The sequence below is a fragment of the Alosa pseudoharengus genome, unplaced genomic scaffold, assembly GCF_046254945.1.
Source record: "Alosa pseudoharengus isolate Yale_2024_CS ecotype anadromous, Long Island Sound unplaced genomic scaffold, YU_APseudo_1.1 YU_APseudo_1.1_scf_2, whole genome shotgun sequence".
Classification (NCBI taxonomy): domain Eukaryota; kingdom Metazoa; phylum Chordata; class Actinopteri; order Clupeiformes; family Clupeidae; genus Alosa; species Alosa pseudoharengus.
The window spans coordinates 10,255,131-10,264,594 of record NW_027468663.1 but is presented as its reverse complement, the minus strand read 5'-3'; the positions used below and the strand labels follow the sequence as shown (position 1 = coordinate 10,264,594).

At 41.8% G+C, this 9,464-nt stretch overlaps 1 protein-coding gene across 1 annotated transcript in view; it reads left to right on the top strand.

Annotated features, from left to right (window-relative positions):
- Nucleotides 1–155, top strand: part of chst2a (carbohydrate (N-acetylglucosamine-6-O) sulfotransferase 2a) — a 2,131-nt gene extending 1,976 nt beyond the window's left edge. Inside the window, exon 1 of the mRNA XM_076293638.1 lies at nucleotides 1–155. This exon is cut by the window's left edge and continues 1,976 nt beyond it. The gene's annotated coding sequence lies outside the window, so the exon portion shown is untranslated.
- Nucleotides 156–9,464: the final 9,309 nt, after the last annotated feature.

The following is a 9,464-nucleotide window of genomic DNA, read 5'->3' as shown; positions in this document are numbered from 1 at the left end:
TCCTTACAAAGGTGTTTGTAATGTGGGTACCCCCACATGCATTGCTGGAATGTATAGCTTGTTTCAACGCTATTGTAATTTTTTGGGACCTCCAGTGTTACTGAGATAAAAATATGTCTGATCACAAAAGAGTGAAAAGAAAACACTGATAAACATTTTGTTGAGTCTTATTCACACATACAACTTATTTATTAATGGCAGCATTTTAAAAGTTACTATTTACTAAGTGTTTATGGTATTTGATATGTGCTTTCTCTAGTGAAATATTTTTGGAGCTGTAATTCCAAGTATGTTCTTTTGCACTCAATATTATACTTACTAACCTTTGGGTAACAATTATTAGTAACAAAGTTTGGCTACAGTTTACTTGAAGGTATCTACATAAGAATGACATGACACTGTCATAACCCTAACTCTAACCCTAACCCTAACTTGCTATGACAAAAACCAAATGACACTTTGACAGAATACATAAACATATACATAAACGTTAATGACTTGTTTATAATGTGTATGACACGTTCATGACAGTGTCATGTCACTCTCAAACTTTGTTACTAGTAATTGTGCATCAAAATCAGTGCTGGTTTTAGCAAGGTACAAACAGTTACAACACTAAAATAGGATAGATAACAGATATGACCTTTATTTACTGCCACACACACAAAGTATGAGTTGCTTCAGTAATACCTAAAAAGGTAACCAAGGATTTCAATAGTATGCGAATATGCAGTATAAAACATTGACATTGTTTAATTAGTAACAAGTTAGTGGTAACTTGGTAAACCTTTGTCTAATGTAGGTTGCATACATTTAGGTTGACATCACCTCTGAGGTGAAAAGACCATCAAGTACAGTCCAAGTATCACCACAATTTACTTCTGTGAGAAACTCTCTAAAGTACTCTCTAAAGGCTAAAGGAAAGCACACACCCCAAATATGTGCACCAAATAGAAGATTTGATGATGGTGATGGTGAAGAAGTGAAGCATGTTTACTAGGGACATACTCTGATTAAGATTCCAAATAATGTGTGTGTGTGTGTGCACACGCACAATTTTTTTGTGTGTTTGTGCATGAGTGTGTGTGTATGTGTGTGTGTGTGTTTCAAAAAGGAGCACGGTGTGTGAGAGAGAGTCTGAGGATACGAGATAGAGGCAGCCAGCTCTTGCTGTTCCAGATATAGCAGCTGTGGACCCCTGCTGTGGAGATAGAGGCAGAAAGGCTCCCCTAGTTTCTCTGAGGTCAGGTAATGTCAAGGTCACGGGGTCAGTGCCTGTGTATGGAGGAAACCTACTGATAAAATCCCTCCTGTGTACCGTCTCTGAGCTTTGGCTCGCCTTGGATGGAAATGCTCACTGGGATGCAGCAGTATCAGCTGAGTGAAAGAGGTAGTGAAGGAGGCCACTGTGTAATGTTGTAGATGCTGTTTAAATTGACAAAATGACATGATCGTTTAAGCTCAATAACATCCTACAGATTTAGTTCCAGGACCTGTGGTGTACTTCGTATTGCGTGTCTCGGTGAGGGTCGGAGAGGAGAGGTGCTGCTCCTTCTGGTAAGGAGAACTGGTCATTGTGCACCTTTGGCTCTTGTGGTAGTGTAACGGTAGCCAGCTGGTCCGTAGCTGTGCAGTATGTACGTTGGTAAACCTCCCTCCCGATGCCATAAGAGTCGTGCCAGTGAGAGAGCTAACAGCTTGGGCTTTTAGCTCGATTGCTAGCATGCTCGATTTCCAATGTGCTGCTGTTTGTGGGTTTGAGTCTGGGCGAGTGCAGGGTGGAGGCGCGTAATCCACACAACACAGGTTACACTAGTTTGCTGCAGGATCTCAACATTCTCAGATCGGACTCAGCACGAATGGCCTTTAAGCTATGCCATGCCAACATTATGTCATACTGGTCCATATTACTCTTGGGGCTTCAGCTACCCTGGCAATTTGTGCAGAATGGTTGGGAACCTGATCATTTGTCCCAAGCTTTAACCCTTCGACATCCTCCATGACAATCAGATGGAGTTTGTTTTGTGCCGTCTGATTAGATATTGGATATGTGTTTGGCATAAGGCAGTCTGTGACAAAACAATTTTGAATAGGGTTATTCTGCCTATACATGCACCCATTTCTTTTGGTGTTCTGTGACTTAGCAATAAGTTGATGTTTATGATATACTTTTTGGAAACACTTTCAAGCTTAACATACTGTAAAGATGTAAAGATGTTAGCCAACTTTCAGTCCCCATCTGATTTTTTGTTGAGAACACATGGACACGTAAGGGATAATGTATAGAACGCCGGTCATTATTGGGAAAATAAGTCCCGACAGGGCGAACCGGACCCCGACGCGCATCAGAGGGGTCTTGTTCCGCCCTGAAGGGACTTATCTGTTACCGTCTCCCACTATCTGCTTATGATTCAGCTTTCCTTGAACCTAGTAATTAGACAGCTTTACCCTGACCGAAAATCATAGTATGCCATTAAAAATGTATGAAAAGCCTATCAGCAAGCTCTATGATTATAGATCGAGAGGTGGGGGCGTACTTGTACATATTGTATTAGGAAAAAATATTCTCTCATAACGTTTCCCTGTGTATTCATCTGTATACTTTACAGTGTTTGTTGATGTTTTTCTCAGTTATCATTTCTCAAATCATCCTTAACATTTTTAAGATAGTGAGTGCATTTCTCTAAACAATTCATATGCCCAGCACCATCATATGGATTACCTTAACCCATAACCCCCCCTCCCCAAAAATGCTTAGTGTATGTTTTAGTGAATAATTATTTAAATGAATAGTCAGTCACACCAAAATGAAAGTCCTTTTTTGTATGGTATGTAACCAAGACAGTCAAAATACATAATCATGTAATGCAATTCAATATGGAATTATTATATCCTGTAGTGTTTTTCATCATTTCCAAATGTGTTTTTTTTACTGTATCTCTTTCACTCACTAGAATTTATCACCATACCAGATTATTGGATTGGTGTTAGATTGGATTGGATTCTTTGGTCCACACTCAAATATGTTGCCAAAATGAAAAACAAAAAGAAGAATTTTGAACCTGACTTTATTTAGTGTTAGAATTTCTGAAATCTAAGCAAATTATTGCATATTTCATTAGATAATGGCTCAGTATACATAATATTTCAGAAAACTGACCAAATGACCACATACAGTATGCAATAATGCAGCATACTGCATCTACATAAAAACCATTGTTATGAATATGTCTACTGAGAATCGGCCTTGTACTACTAGCCAAATGATGTCTGAAGGCCTTTTAGCTGTGTAATCTGATAGTTCTATCTATCTATTTACACACCTCCCTGTGGTCAATCCAACCCCACCCCCCCGGGGTTGGAAAGACACTTGTATTATCAGACAGTTTAGGAAACTTACAGTGAAAAATCATGCAAAGTGTGATGTGATCCACCCGGAGGGAACAAAGGCACTTTTGCAAACTATGATGGTACTGTACTGGACATTGGGTGAGGAAATTGTTCACATGGAGCTATGGTATAGTCACACAAAGGCATACTCAGAAAGCAGACCAGACATACAAATGTTGCACACCCAAGTTTTTGAATATTTGCTAAACTTTGGTCATAATATCTGTGTATTTTCCTTACCAATGCACACATTTATGTTCATATGATTATAGTTATGGTTGTAATTTATTCAACCCTCAATAGCATCAGATAGAATGACACAAAAACAGTATAAAATAGTACTGTTAGACATTATTCATAAAAATAAAATAGAAGTGAACATATCATGTGTTCATGAATTTTTACATAAAATGGCAGGAACTGATTTCACCCGCCATGCATATTTGGTCGTCCCCAATGTTGACTCCATGGCTACAGCCTTGGGTCAAATAGCATTATACTGGTTCTCTGTTGAAAAAAAACAAAACATTTAGATATTAGTTTATTGCTTGAGACTCACACATGCAAAACTTTTTGAACCAGAACATGAAAAGTGTTGAATGGGCTGTGGTGGCATCATCTGCACACTGAAGATGGATGATGGTGGCCATTTACATGACCAACTATGACATTATATCATGTTACGTAATGTCCAAGACACAATAGTTAGCTGCATACACTATGTGTCTTTTTTCCTCTTTTCCTTTCCTGTTGTGCTGCTTGGTAGAATGGCATCTGATAAGAATAGTTTAAGCCCAGTTTTAGCCCTTAAACCAGGCAGACACTGTACTTTTTTCTGTTACATGACATGGTAACTCACACTACATTTCAATCCGACAAGATTGCTGTGCTCACACTCTTATGTTTGAACTTCTCGCAGCCGACAAAAATGTCTGACATGGCAGAAATCCAGTCTAATCAAACCAGAGCAGGAATGATTTTTTGCCTTCTAAACAGGCATTGTGAGCCTACTCAAACTACAACACAAATTGGACAGGAATTCTGCCTGATTCAAAACTTTATCAGGTTCGACTGATTCGGTGATAAAAACAGGCCAAAATCGCACCGTGTCTGCTTGGCACTAGGGCTGGTATGTCTTGTTGCGAGACTCCACTTGTTTCACAAGATTGACTCATCTGCCCACAAAGGTAATCGAAAAAAAAACACAGCTGGGCAAAAATAAATGAGAGGTGAAGTCAGTTAATTATTGAATAACATGGCCTTGGCACATCTTGGTCAGATACTGTAGATGTTATGCATATTTTATGGAATGGGAGGGGCCTTGTAAGGCTATGGGAGGTGAAACCAGCTCACTTCAGTGCAGCTTCAGCCTGCAGACCCCCAGCATCCTACTAAAGGATATGCTTGCTTTTTCCTTTAACATTCGCATACATTTACGCACACATCTATATGTGTTGTGAATGAAACCTTGCACTAAGTATAAGTATATATACTCTTTTGATCCCGTGAGGGAAATTTGGTCTCTGCATTTATCCCAATCCGTGAATTAGTGAAACACACAGCACACAGTGAACACACAGTGAGGTGAAGCACACACTAATCCCGGCGCAGTGAGCTGCCTGCAACAACAGCGGCGCTCGGGGAGCAGTGAGAGCACTACGCAAGTTACTGGAGAACTCTGCTAGAGGGCAGACAATAGTATTCTGACCCAGAGTCAATAATAAATAAAGTAAATAAAGCCAGTCTTGGCTGCTCATGTGCCTATACTACCAGTTTAGCGGAACAGGTCATGTTTTTTTGAGGACGTGCACAATGGAGGCGGGATACATGTTGCAGCCTTGATGCGTACTGTATGTGTGTACTCGTTGTTACAAGCAGGTATATCCTTGGCCTTTCTGAAAATGAGCGCATCCCTTCAGCTGAATGCCGGTGGATGGTGGCAGGCCGGTGGATGGTGGCAGGCAGCCGCTCTGAAGTCAAAGCATCTTTCAACAGGGATGGTGCCCTGTAATCAACAGCTCTTAGTCTTTTGCACACGTCTGCACACAGGGCGGCTCAAGGGAGCGAATGCCTTTCGTTGCTCTTCTGTCTGTTGCTTTGATGAGGGCCAAATGGAGCCCATCCATCCCTTAGCTTTTGTGCTGGTAGGCACTGAACAAAAGGAAGCAACTGCTCTTAGCAACTGCAGTGAAAAACCTGGTCTCAGGGCCATTTCCTCCCTACTACAGACTTTAAAAAGACAAACATTATATTTCCTTTATTTTGTATCTCCCCTCCTCTCTCTCTCTTGTGTTTTCAAGTGCTTTATTGGCATGACAAAAGAGAGTTTGTATTGCCAAAGCAGTCATTACTCTGCAGTCATCTCTCCTGCTCTCCAAACTGATATAATCCTTTAAAAATAACACCACTTAGCATGAAAGGCTGTGTTCCTTCTTTTCATAATGAAGAACCAGGTGCCATCTGTATCTGTACTATCAACCCCCAGGCCTTAACACCAGGCCTGAGAGAGGAGAAGCACTCCTTTTCTGTTTCATGAATTATTGCACTCCTTACCTCTTCAGATCCTCTCTCTCTCTCATGCATGCTCTGTCTCTCTCTCTCTACCTCCGCCTCGTTCTCTCCTCCCTGTGTTGACATCTGAAACTGAGCATTCAGTGGAGGTTTCGACACTGCTTAAAGGCCACAGACAGGTCACAGGACTGAGAGGCCCAGTGTGCAGCGAGTGCAGGCGGCTGGGTGTGTGTGTGTCTGTATGTATGTGTGTATTTACAGTGTGTGTGTGTGTCTGTACGTGTGTATTTATGTGTGTGTGTGTGTGTGAGTGTGTGTGTGTGTGTGTGTGTGTGTGTGTGTGTGTGTGTGCGCGCGCACGTGTGCGTGTGTAGCAGCAGCAGGGGAGGGGGAGAGAATGGATGGTTTTAATTGCCTTGGCTGACACAGGCCACACTCAGGGGATGGATGGTTATTGGGAGGCTGCTGAGTGATGCTGCCTGTTTGTTCACTGCAGGAGAGAGAGAGAGAGAGAGAGAGAGAGAGGAGGGGGGCGTAGGAATGGTAAGCAAGTGAGAGGGTTGGGGAAGAGAGAGGGAAAGAGAGAGCTTCCTGGCATTGCTGGGGTATGTGCCAATAAACAAACATTTTGCTGTCTGCTCAGTGGCTCGCTGGGAATTAATGACACTCAGAGAGAGGGCATGACACAGTAAATACCAGCAAATATCCTTCAAATACCACAGCTCATGTGTGGCTCAAGTGTAAAGCTCAACAAATTTGACTGTGCAGGTTAAAGCTGTAGACATCATCCTTTGAATAAACAAACAGTGTGTGGTCAACTATGTGGTAACTATGTGCGCTGCTTTAGAGACCCAAATGAACTTACTGTAAGCTACATACTAGGGTTGCTGTTTCTTGTCTGTCACGCATTAAGTGTATGGGTGTGGACACAGGAACTCTACACATGGAACCTGATGCAGACATCAGTCTGTGAGGTAAAGGTGACGTGTAAAATACAGACTCAACACAAACCATTTCAGCTCCTCCATGTTTGCACTCCTCATTACAGCTGGAGGTGTGGTGTTAAATACTGGAGAACTGAAGTGGCCAGTGAGAATGGGAATGAGCTTTGCCTTGCGTGATGCCTCTTGAGATTGATAAGTGCTTACGTAGGCCTGACTGAGCTTGTTGAGGAACTCCAGGCCTGCCCCTGGCACGTTCCCAGAGCACCGTGTGAATGCTGTCAGAATATGTTCACACACATTCTCATCAGCCACATGCTCCACACACACACACACACACGCTTGGTGGGAGAGAGAGTGGCTTGATAAATGTTTGATCTAAATCTGTCTTAGGCGGCCCTCTCCCTAATTTTACGATGAGATGAGGAGCAGCAGGAATTCTGAGACCCCTAGTGTAAGTAAGAGCAGTACCTCTTCTCTAGTCTCGCACTGATGCTAGTGCTGGGTAACAGTATGGCAGCATTAGGGGAAATGTTCTGTCACTGAAAGAAAATTTATGTTGTGGAAATTTTTAGCATTCAAAGTTCAAGAAATCAAAGGGTAATGATGAAGTACTTTGGATGATCTAAGGACTTGGTAGTGTCCTATCTCTGGAGGCATGGTTAAAGTATTCTATGTTTCTCACATCAGTGCTTTAAGCATTTGTTGCTCGTTTCCATTCACACCACGGCCTTATTCTGTCTAGAGTTTGTTTATGTAGCATAGGCCAGTGGGTCCAGATCTGTGCAATGGTTAAGCCTCATCCCCTGATGCCTAAAGAAATGTTGTGTACTACCCAACCAGGGGGTCAGGATTCTGAGGGTTAGCTTCAGCTAGTTAGCAGCCACCATCTTTAAAATGGTGTCCCTCAAGTGCTTACTTCCACCCACATAGCTAATTCAACCAAAAACATACTCAGTGACCCTCAAACACAAACGTGGCTAGGCCACCAACCTGAGCCCTACTGTCCAACCGCCAATCTACATGCACGACTTCATTTGAGGCCGTCGGAAATGTGGCACCTAATTGGCGTGTTTGTCAAAATGTGGGCAGACATGGCACATGTTAGATGCCCTTTTTAAAGATGGTGACAAATCTGAAATATTAAAGGCCACTGTTGAAATATTACTGTATAGGCTGCTGCATTATTAGTTGTGCATTATTTTTAATGTAGAGAGGTATTTTGACACCATGGCATGGCTTCAACATAGCGTAGAAGTAGTACAGAATGTTAATCTCTCTCTTAATCTTTGTGTGTGTGTGTGTGTGTGTTATTTTTTCTTTGCAGTAAGATAGATATCCGACTATATGGCAGCCCTTTTGGGAGACATGGGAGTCCTGACCTAATTACTGGTTATTATCAGGTTCCTCTCTGGGGATGAGAACCAGTCTCACTGGGCCTAGGAACGCAGAGGATGGCAGAGGGATCACATTCCTTGTTATGGTTTTCATATATTAATTAATTAATCATTTCAATATTATTGTTCTGGGGATTATTGTCTCTGACAACAGTCAAAGTTGAAGCCCTGACTGAAAAGCTCTGCCTTGGCTTCCTTCCTGAGTGCTTCAATTGAGAGGATAAAGGGGGTCAGGCCAGCAGCCAGTCTGGGAGTAGGTGACCTGGAAATGAGTGGGAAAGTAGGGAAGAGAGCTGGCTGTGAGATTAATTATCAGTGTGGAACACAGGAAAAAGTCACAATGAGCCTCCGATGGAGTAACAAGGCTCTTTCAGTATAGTTCTATTACATTACAATATACAACATATTCATCTTTTTTGTAGCGTGCAGTAATCACTGCCAGTGCCATCTGTAACAATGGTGGGGCTGGATGAATGCTTGTGCTTCAGTAAATCCACAGTTCTCCTGGGATATGACAATTCTATTCTGAACACAATGGCTCTATATTGTCACCCATTTTTTTGCCTGTGCTAGATCTCTTTGTTGGAGAACATGGCGCATCAAAGCGGATACTGCCATACACTACCATCAACTACATGCAAAGTAAGGTACTGGCACCACACTGGGTCCTTTAACTTGGAGTACAAACCCATCTCATCAGATCTGGAGGCTTTTTGTAGACATCACCACAGAATTGTTCATAGGACTGCAACACAGTTTGGATTAGGAAAAGGATTTTAATGGTTATAAGGTATGCATGCATACATACATACATACATACATACATACATACATACAGTATTATGGTATTGCTTAGATGTCCAAAAGCAATACTCAAATTCAGTATGATGAGAAATATTCAGCTTATAAAAGAGTGTTTCTATGTGGAAACTACATATTTTGAACTATAGAATCACCGGGGATGACAATTTGAAGTTGATAAGATCAGCACAAAGGTGAACAATTGTACCATTAAGCGCCAAGTCACAAGACCAACCGAGGAGTTTTAATAATGGTCCCCTTTGATCATTTTACTACATGGTTATAGAGTGAAGGGAGACCCGAACACAAAACTGTGATCGCGTGACTGTGCTCCTTTAGCAGATAATACAATTAAACTTGTGAACCCAAGAGGATAGACTCTGAAAAGCTTGTTTGTATCTGTATCTCTTCTTTATTCATGTGT